The sequence below is a fragment of the Tamandua tetradactyla genome, chromosome 1 (assembly GCF_023851605.1).
Source record: "Tamandua tetradactyla isolate mTamTet1 chromosome 1, mTamTet1.pri, whole genome shotgun sequence".
NCBI classification, from domain to species: domain Eukaryota; kingdom Metazoa; phylum Chordata; class Mammalia; order Pilosa; family Myrmecophagidae; genus Tamandua; species Tamandua tetradactyla.
In genome coordinates this window covers 55,749,630-55,760,138 of record NC_135327.1, presented here as the reverse complement: position 1 = coordinate 55,760,138, position 10,509 = coordinate 55,749,630, and the positions used below count along the sequence as shown (strand labels likewise).

Here is a 10,509-nt window from a genome sequence, read left to right as displayed (position 1 = left end):
GATATTGCGCTAAAATACAAAATGTCCAGGTTGCACTAAAAGATTACAACAACAACAACAACAACAACAAAAAGATTACAAAGAAACAGAAAGTGATGGCCCAGGCAAAAGAAAATATTAAAGCATTACAAACTGTCAACAAGGAGGGTCAGGCCAGGGACCTTCCAGAAAGAAACTTTAAAAAATGGTCTGAAATATGCTCAAAGAGCTAAAGAAAAATAAGACCAAGTACTAAAGGAAATTAGGAAAAAATAGATGAACACAAAGAGAATATCAATATAAAGATGGAAACTATGAAATGGAATGAAACAGAAATGAAAGCCATAGTAAGAGAAATGAAAAATTCCCTGGAAGGGTTCAACAGTTGATTGGAGCCAGCAAAAGAAAGAATCAAATACAGATCATGCAATAGGACTGATTGTAAAAATTCAGAAATAGATAGCTCAATACGACCTAACCGTAATATAATTATGTTAGTAAGCAGAATGAAGCTGAATGTGAGAATGATAGAGGGAGGAGGCCTGGGGGCACAAATGAAATCAGAAGGAAAGATAGACAATAAAGACTGAGATGGTATAATCTAGGAATAGAGTCCATAATGATAATGACTAAATTTTCAAATTAAAAAATGTTTTTGCATTACGAAGAACAAATTAATGTCAATATTGCAGGGTGTTGAAAATAGATGATAATTCATATTTTAAAACTTTAACTTGTGTGTGGGACTAAAGCAAAAAATGTTTATTTGGTACAAAATTTATATTTTGACTAGTGCATTTCCTAATATAACTTATGTGGACAGTTTAATTGAACACCATAAGTACATGGAACCTTGAGTAGGACATGAGATTTTGTAGGTTTGTCCAGAGTGATGTCCCGATAAATTCCAGAGTGATTTGAACAGTCAATAAAAGAGTACTTGCAAAGTTTCCCAGGTGAGACTCTCAAGGGTGTAAACCTTCCTGGCGATGTGGGACAGAGATCCTGGAATGAGCTGGGGCTCAGCATCAGGGGATTGAGAAAACCTTCTCCACCAAAAGGGGGAAAAGAGAAATGAGACAAGATAAAGTGTCAATGGCCGAGAGATTTCAAACAGAGTCAAGACATTATCCTGGAGGTTATTCTTATGCATTATATAGATATCACCTTTTTAGTTAAGGTATAATGGAGAGGCTGGAGGGAAGTGCCTGAAACTGTACAGCTGTGTTCCAGTAGCCACGTTTCTTGAAGAGGATTGTATAACGATACAGCTTTCACAATGTGACTGTGTGATTGTGAAAACCTTGTGTCTGATGCTCCTTTTATCTGCGGTATGGGCAGATTAGTAAAACATATGGATTAAAAATAAATAAATAATGGGGGAACAAATGTTAAAATAAATTTAGTAGATTGAAATGCTAGTGATCAATGAAAAGGAGTGGTAAGGGGTATAGAAAAAAATAGGGGAAACAAAGGCTAAAATATATTGGGTAGATGGAAACACTAGCAGTCAAATGAGAGGGAGGGGTAAGGGGTATGGTATGTATGAGTTTTTCTTTCTTTTTTTCTTTTTATTTATTTTTCTGAATTGATGCAAATGTTCTAAGAAATGATCATGGTGATGAATATACAATTATATGATGATATTGTGAGTCATTGATTATATACCAAGAATGGAATCATCATATGGTACGAATGTTCGTGTTTGTATGTTGTTATGTTTAAAAAATTTTAAAAAAAAATACGAACATGGGTATGATGGTTTGAAGCTGTTTTGTACCCCAGAAAAGGCCATGTTCGTTTAATTCATTCTTGTGGGTATAGACCTATTGTTTAGAGTGGGACCTTTTGATTAGGTGGTTTCCATGGAGATGTGTATCCACCCATTGAAGGTGGGTCTTAATCCACTTACTGTTGTCCTTTAAGAGGAAACCATTTTGGAAAAAGCTATGAGCTGACACAGACAGATATTTGAAGATGCAAAAAGAAAATGCCCCCAGGGAAGCTGTTTGAAACCAGAAACCGAAAGACCAGAAGATGCCAGCCAACTGACAGAGGTGTTTTGGATACGATTGGCCTTTCCTGGGTCATGGTATCTTTCTCTGGATGCCATAGTTCAGACATTTTTATGGCCTTAGAACTGTAAACTTGTAACTTAATAAATCCCCTTTATAAAAGGCAAAAAAAAAAAAAAAAAGATACATCCCCAGAGTAATTTGGGCAGAGAATGAAAAAATATATGCAAAGTCCCCTTGAAGGACTGGGGAGAAAGAGGGAATAGTAAACTTCCCCCAGTGGGGAATTCCTGATATTCTCGAAAGCATTGGGAACAACCAATTTAATAGGCCAAGCCCTTCATCTTGGGGCTCACCCTAATGAAATTTATTCCTGCAAAGGAGAAGCTAAGCCTACTTATAATTATGCCTAAGAGTCACCCCCAGAGAACCTTTTTTGTTACTCAGAAGTGGCCTCTCTAAGCCAATTCAGCAGGTGGACTTACTGCCCTCCCTGCTATGTAGGACATGACTCCCAGGGGTGTAAATCTCACTGGCAAAGTTGTACATGTCTCCTGGAGATAAGCCAGGCCTCGATATCATGGCATTGAAAAACTCTTCTTGACCAAAAGTGGGAAGAGAGAAATGAGACAAAATAAAGTTTCAGTAGCTGAGAGATTTCAAATAGAGTTGAGAGGTTATTCTAGAGATATTCTTATGCATTACATAGATATCCCTTTTTAGTTTTTAATATATTAGAAGAGCTAGAAGGAAATATCTGTAATTGTTGAACTGTATTAGACTAGCCTTGCTTCTTTTTTTATTATAATATTTATATTGTCACATCTTCATACACAAACAGTCCATACATGGTGTACGATCAGTGGTTCACAATATCATCACATAGCTGTATATTCATTACCATGATAATTTTTTTAGAAAATTGGCATCACTCTAGAATAAGAAATAAATAGAAAAAACTCATGCATCCTCCTTATCCCTCCCTCTCATTGACCACTAATATTTCCATCTATGCCAATTACTTTACCCCTCATCCCCCATTATTTATTTATTTTATCCATTTTTTTACTCATCTGTCCATACCCTAGGTAAAAGAAACATCAGACACAAGGTTTTCACAATCATACAGTCACATTGTAAAAGTTATATCTTTAAATAGCATTGATTCTTAAAGATGATGTATAACTTTTTTTTTTATAGCTTTTTACAATGTGATTGTGTGATTGTGAAAACCTTCTGGCTGATGCTCTTTTTATCCAGAGTATGGACATATGAGTGAAAAAATAAGGACAAAAATAAACTAATAATGGGGGAAGATAAGGAGTATAAACAAATTGGTTAGATTGCAATACTAGTGGTCAATAAGAGGGATGTATGGGGTTTTTCTTTTTATTTATTTTTCTGCAGTGATGTAAATGTTCTAAAAATGATCATGGTGATGAATACACAACTATGTGATGATATTTTGAGCCACTGATTGTGTACTTTGGATGGACTATATGATATGTGAAGATATCTCAAAAAATATTTTTAAAAAAGGAAAGATTCAGAAAACTTGAAGATAGGAAAGTTGAAATCATTCAATTAGAGGAGCAGAAAGAAGAGTGAAGAAAAGTGAACAGAACTTGAGAAACATGTGGGACTCCATCAAGTATACTATTCTAGTTTGCTAGTTGCTGGAATGCAATATACCAGAAATAGTATGGCTATTTAAAAGGGGAATTTAATAAGTTTCTAGTTTACAGTTTTAAGGCTGAGAAAATATCCCAATTAAAGCAAGTCAATAGAAATGTCCAATTTCAGACATCCAGGGAAAGATACCTTGATTCGAGAAGGCCGATGAAGTTCAGGGTTTCTCTCTCAAGTGGAAAGGCACATGGTAAACACAGTTAGGGTTTCTCTTTCGGCTGGAAGGGCACATGGCCTTCGTCATCTGCTAGCTCCCTCTCCAGCTCCCCAGGAGGTGTTTTCCTTCTTCATCTGCAAAACTCACTGGCTGGTGGACACTCTGCCTCGTGGGTCTGCAATGTTCTCTGTTGTGGCTTTCTCGTGGCTCTGTCATTCTTCTCTGCTCTCTCCAAATCTCCTCCTTTCTCCATAATGTTTCCTCTTTTATAGGATTCCAGTATACTAATCAAGACCCACCTGGAATGGATGGAGACACATCTCCACCTCATCCAGTTTAACAACCACTCTTGATTGAGTCACATCTCCCGGGAGATAATCTAATTGAAGTTTCAAGCATATAGTACTGAATAGGGATTAGAAGAAACAGCTGCCTTTATAAAGTGGAATTAGGATTAAAATATGGCTTTTCTAGGGTACATGCGTCCTTTCAAACCAGCACACATACCAATATATGCATTGTGGGAGTAACAGAAGGAGAAGAAAGAGAGACAGGAGCAGAGAGAATATTCAAGGATATTGTGCTGGTTTGGAACTACTGTGTACCCCAGAAAAGCCATGTTCTTTAATCCTCATTCAATATTGTTGGGGGGGATCTTTTTGATTAAGTTGTTAAGTTGTTTCCATAGAGATGTGACCCACTCAATTGTGGGTGGCCCTTTTGATTAGGTGTTTTCCATGGAGATGTGTCTCCACCCATTCAAAATGGGGTTGCCTACTAGAGTCCTTTATGAGGGAACCATTTTGGAAAAGCTTCAGAGTCCACACAGCCAGAGACCTTTGGAGATGGAGAAAGAAAATGCCCCCAGGGAAGATGTTTGAAATGATAAGCCAGAGACCCCAGTAGATGTCAGCCATGTGCTTTCCCTGCTGACAGAGGAGTTCCAGATCCATCTGCCTTTTTTGAGTCAAGGTATCTATCCTTAGATGTGTTAGTATGGATATTTTTAGAGCCTTAGAACTGTAAACTTGCAACTTAATAAATTCTGTTTTTAAAAACTGCTCCATTTCCGGTATATTGCATTCCAGTAGCTTTAAAATACTAAACAGATTTAATGGCTAAAAACTTCCTGTTTTTATTTGCTAAAGCTGCTGGAATGTGATATACCAGAAACAGAATGGCTTTTAAAAAGGGGAATTTAGTCCTACGTCAGAGCAGCCACTGGGGAGGAGCAGCCGCTGCCGCCCAGGACTGGGCCTCTAGGGAGGAGGAGGCGAGAAGATGGCAGACGACCCCAGTGCTGCCGACAGGAACGTGGAGATCTGGAAGATCAAGAAGCTCATCAAGAACTTGGAGGTGGCCCGTGGATAAATGATGTGGACAGATTGCTTAATCTGTATGATTTGAATAAATTAAAGCAAGTTACATGTGTTTGAGTATCTTGCAAGTGAAAATTGTTGATTAATACAACATTCACCTAAATGATGATAAAGGGAATATTGTCAAAGCACTGCATTTCAGGCTTTTAAGAGGGCTATCATCATCCTCTCTTCTGGCTTTTTTTGAGTCTCCCCATCTCTGATGGTTAGCCAATAAGAAGTCAAGAAGAGGTAAATGGAGAACAGACAGCTACAGAGGTTTGGTGACAATACTGCGTATGCACTTAACCTAGAGCAATGGCACAAGCATGATTTCGTTGATCAATCCTCCCAAAGACCAGATCTCACAAGTGGCAAAAATGTTAGCAGATGAGTTTGGAATTGCATCTAACATTAAGTCACGAGTAAACTGCTTTTCAGTCCTGGGAGCCATTACATCCGTACAAAAAAGACTCAAACTTTATAACAAAATACCTCCAAATGGTCTGGTTGTTTACTGTGGAACAATTGTAACAGAAGAAGGAAAGGAAAAGAAAGTCAACATTGACTTTGAGCCTTTCAAATCAATTAATACATCATTGTATTTGTGTGACAACAAATTCCATATGGAGGCTGTTTTTGTTTGGGTGGGTGCATGGACCGGGGAATCAAACCCACATCTCCCGCATGGCAGGTGAACATTCTACCACTGAAGCACCTATGCACCCTATGATCCGTTTTTTAATTGATTTTTGTATGTGGTGTGAAGAAGGAGTCCAACTTCATCTTTTTTTCACGCTCTTACAGTACTACTTTCAGATGATAGCAAGTTAGGCTTCATTGTAATAGATGGTAGTGGTGCCCTTTTTGGCACACCGCAAGGAAACACAAGAGAAGTCCTGCACAAATTCACTGTGGATCTCCCAAAGAAACACGGTAGAGGAGGTCAGTCTGCCTTGCGTTTTGCCCGTTTAAGAATGGAAAAATGACATAACTATGTTCAGAAAGTAGCTGAGACTGTTAGCAGCTGTTTATTTCTGGGGACAAAGTGAATGTGGCTGGTCTTGTTTTAGCTGGATCAGCTGACTTTAAAACTGAACTAAGTCAATCTGATATGTTTGATCAGAGGTTGCAATCAAAAGTTTTAAAATTAGTTGATATCTCCTATGGTGGTGAAAATGGATTCAACCAAGCTATGGATTTATCTACTGAAGTTCTCTCCAATGTGAAATTTATTCAAGAGAATTAATTAATAGGATGATATTTTGATGAAATCAGCCAGGACACAGGCAAGTACTTTTTGGAGTTGAAGAGACACTAAAGGCTTTGGAAAATGATTTTTTTAACCTTCATACATAGAAGCAAAAATACTTTAACTGCTGTAAACCTTCAAAAATTAATAGACGTGAGATCATACTGGTTTGTTTCTTATTTTGATTGGACAAAAATTAAATTGCTGCATTTTGCAGTGACCCATTACATGGCATTCTCAGTTTAGACTGCATAAGAAGAAATGTATGTGGTGAAATATTGGAACCAATTCTCTCTTGGTCTCTGTTTAATGTTGAAAGGGTGAGCTAATAGGAGGCAATGTCAACTCCCTCACACCACCTCTCCCTGCAGACTGTCAGTTTCAAGGATACAAATTGCATTTGCAAGTCAACTGACTTCTTGAAGATTTGGGCCAATACACTATTTCTTCCATCTGTTCTGCAGACGCATTTGTGCCATCAGTTGGGAATCATCAGCATCAGTTGCTTTGACAAGGGTTCCCATAATCGTAGCCTACTAGAAACCAGTTTGGGATGGGTATGATAGGGTTCTGTGCTTTTGCTGGGATTGTGAGAAATAAAACATGCAATTTAAATGAAAGTGAAAAAAATTTATTTTATTTTGCTTGGGTCTATCCATGGTAAAGGGGAAGTGGTTGTGTTTTCCTTGTGTTGGATGGCCATGAAAATGTCCAAATTTAGGCATCCAGGGAAAGATACCTTGGTTCAAGAAGGCCAATGACGTTTGAAGTTTCTCTCTCAGCTAGAAACACACATGGCAACATCTGCTAGCTTTCTCTCCAGGCTTCTTCAGTGGTATTCCTGGGGCTCTGCCCATTCTGTTGGCTCTGTCGGTTTTGGTGACTCTCATGGCTCTAAAGCTTTTTCCAAATGGTTCCTTCTTAAAGGGCTCCAGTAAGCAACCCTACCTTGAATGGGTGGAGGCACAGCTTCATGGAAACCATCTAATCAAAATTTACTACCCTGGGAATGCAAGGGTAGTTCGGTGGTAGAATTCTCATCTGCCATGCGGGGAGACCTGGGTTCAATTCCTGGTCCACGCATTTCCCAAAAAAAAACAAAGACACACACACAAAAAAAATTCAACAAATGGTGCTGCAATAATGGGATACCCTGCCATACAGTATAGCAAAAAAAAAAAAAAAAGTTACCACCCACAATTGGGTGGACCATATCTCCATGGAAATAATCAAAAAGGTTTCACCTAGCAATACTGAATGAGGATTAAAGGACGTGGCTTTTCTCGGGTACATAATAGCTTCAAACTAACACACTTCCCAAATAAAGAAATAAAAAGAGAATTCTGAACTCCACAACAGAGAAGCAACATGTCATGCACAAAGGAAACTCAATATGATTTCATTGTGATTTCTCATCAGAAACCGCGGAGGAAAGAAAGCAGTAGAAGTAGTATTTCAGTGCTGAAAGCAAAAAAATTGCCATCTAAGAATTCTACAGCTGTCAAAACTGCCTTTCAAAAATGAGGGATGAAATCAAAATAAAGAAAAGAAAATGAGGGATGAGTTAAGACATTCCCAGATAAACAAAAACTAAGGGACTTCATCACCCACTAGAATGACCCTATAAGACATGCTAAAGGGAATCTGAAGGTTGGAAAGACAGGACACTAGACAATTGACTGAAGCCATATGAAGAAATAAAGATCACCAATAAAGATAACGGCGTGAGTAAATAAAAATAGCAGTACTACTGTATTTTTCATTCTACTCTTTCTTCCTATAGGATCTAAAATACAAATGCATAAATCAATGATTTGGACTCATAATTTAAGAACATTGTTCTAGTTTGCTAGCTGCCAGAATGCAATACACCAGGAATGGAATGGCTTTTTAAAAGGGGAATTTAATATGTTGCTAGTTTACAGTTCTAAGGTCGAGAAAATGTCCCAATTAAAACAAGTCTACAGAAATATCCAATCAAGGGCATCCAGAGAAAGATACCTTGGTTCAAGAAGGCTGATGAAGTTCAGTGTCTCTCTCTCTCTCAAATGAGAAGGCACATGGCGAACACAGTCAGGATTTCTCTCTTGGCTGGAAGGGCATGTGGCAAACACGGCATCATCTCTTAGCTTTCCCTCCTGGCTTCCTGTTTCATGAAGCTCTCCGGGATGCATTTTCCTTCTTCATCTCCAAAGGTCGCTGGTTGGTGGACTCTGCTTCGTGGTGCTACAGCATTCTCTGCTCTCTCCGAATCTCCAGCTTTCTCCAAAACGTTTCCTCTTTCACAGGATTCCAGTAAACTAATCAAGACCCACCCGAATGGGTGGAGACACGTATCCACCTAATCCAGTTTAACAACCACTCTTGATTGAGTCACATCTCCAAGGAGATGATCTAATTACAGTTTCAAACATACAGTACTGAAATAGGATTAGAAGAAATGGCTGCCTTTACAAAATGGGGTAGGATCGAAACATGGCTTTTCTAGAGTACATATATCCTTTCAAACTGGCACAAACATGTATTTCGTGACAAGAACAACATAAAAGTGGAGGGATGGAGAAATACAGGAACGTATTTTATGTATGCTATTGAAAATCAGGTGGTATTAAAGCAAACAAGTTTGTTATAAATTTAGTTTTAGAATATTAAATTTAAGCCCCATGGTAACCGCAAAGAAAATATCATAAAATTTGAGAGTATATTTTATGTATATTTAAATGCAAAGTAGCAGAAAATAGAGGACAGATTACAGGGGGTGGGTAGAAGCGATTGGGCGTTAACGTGAAATGAGTGTAGAGTTTCATTTGGAGTGAAGGGAAATGTGTAGTAATGGATGGTAGTGAGGGTACTGCAACTTTGTGAATGTTTAATCCCACTGAATGGTATGGTTGAGAGGAGATGGAAAGGGAAGATTTATGTTGTATATATTTTCACAATTTAAAAAAAGGAAGAAAGAAAGAGAAACTAAAGAGATAAGGTTAATTAAATGCAAAACATGATATTGGATGGGATCTAATAATAGAGGAGAAGAGGCTCAAAAGGACAGTATAGTGATATAAAAAATATTGGAATGGAGAACATCTGCTTTAAATTAATGTTAAATTTATTGAACTTGATAGCTGTACTTAAGATAATTACATAAATGTATGTTCTTGTTTGTGATAAACATACATGGAAGTATTATGTATTGAAGAATTATGATGTGGGCAACCTGTCCCAAATGTTGAAATGGATGGATGGTGGTCCATTAGTTAGAGTTCTCTAGAAAAACAGAAACAAAAGGAGAGATCTGTAAATATGAGTTACATAAAGGTATCTTATACAAGCATGGGAATGGAAGAGTCCAAACTCCATAGGGCAAGCTGTGAAGCTAGAGAATATCATGAAGAGTCTCGAACTCCACAGGAGAGGCTCATAGGCTGAAGATACAGTGAATATTCTCTCTTCTTCCTTAAAAGTCTTCAACTGATCCAATCAAATACAACGGATTGGATTATCTTTTGATGGTGTTATCCCCACGGACGTGCAGTATGCTCAATTGTGGATGTGACCTTTTGATTAGATGGAGATGTGACTCCATCTATTGCAGGTGGGTCTTGATTAGTTTACTGAAGTCCTTTTAAAGAGGAAACGTTTTGGAGAGAGCAGAGCTGACAGAAATGACAGAGCCAATAGAGAGAGAGAGCTGACACAGATTCTGACACTTGGAGAACAGAGACATGGATGTTTGGAGATGCCTGGAACCTAGCAGACATCACCATGAGTTGTTAAGCAAGCCAGAATCTGGAGAGAACCAGGTCGAGCATTGCCTGGTGAAACATATGCCTGTTATTGTGTTCTGTTTGGAAACTAAGAGTGTATCAAGGTGATGTTTATAGCTGCCAAGTTGACACGGGGTGGACTGTGATGGTTAGGTTCTGGTGTCAACTTGGCCAAGTGTCCAGTTGTCTGGTCAGGCAAGCACTGGCCTGACCATTGTTGCAAGGATATTTTGTGGCTGGTTGATAAACTGGCAGGCTACTGTATTAAATCAGCAGTCAGTTGATTGTATCTGTG

General features: G+C 38.3%; 1 pseudogene; it reads left to right on the top strand.

The window, feature by feature from the left end:
• The first annotated feature begins 5,121 nt into the window (after nucleotides 1-5,121).
• On the top strand, nucleotides 5,122-6,557 carry LOC143680659 (eukaryotic peptide chain release factor subunit 1-like; annotated as a pseudogene).
• The last annotated feature ends 3,952 nt before the right edge of the window (nucleotides 6,558-10,509 follow it).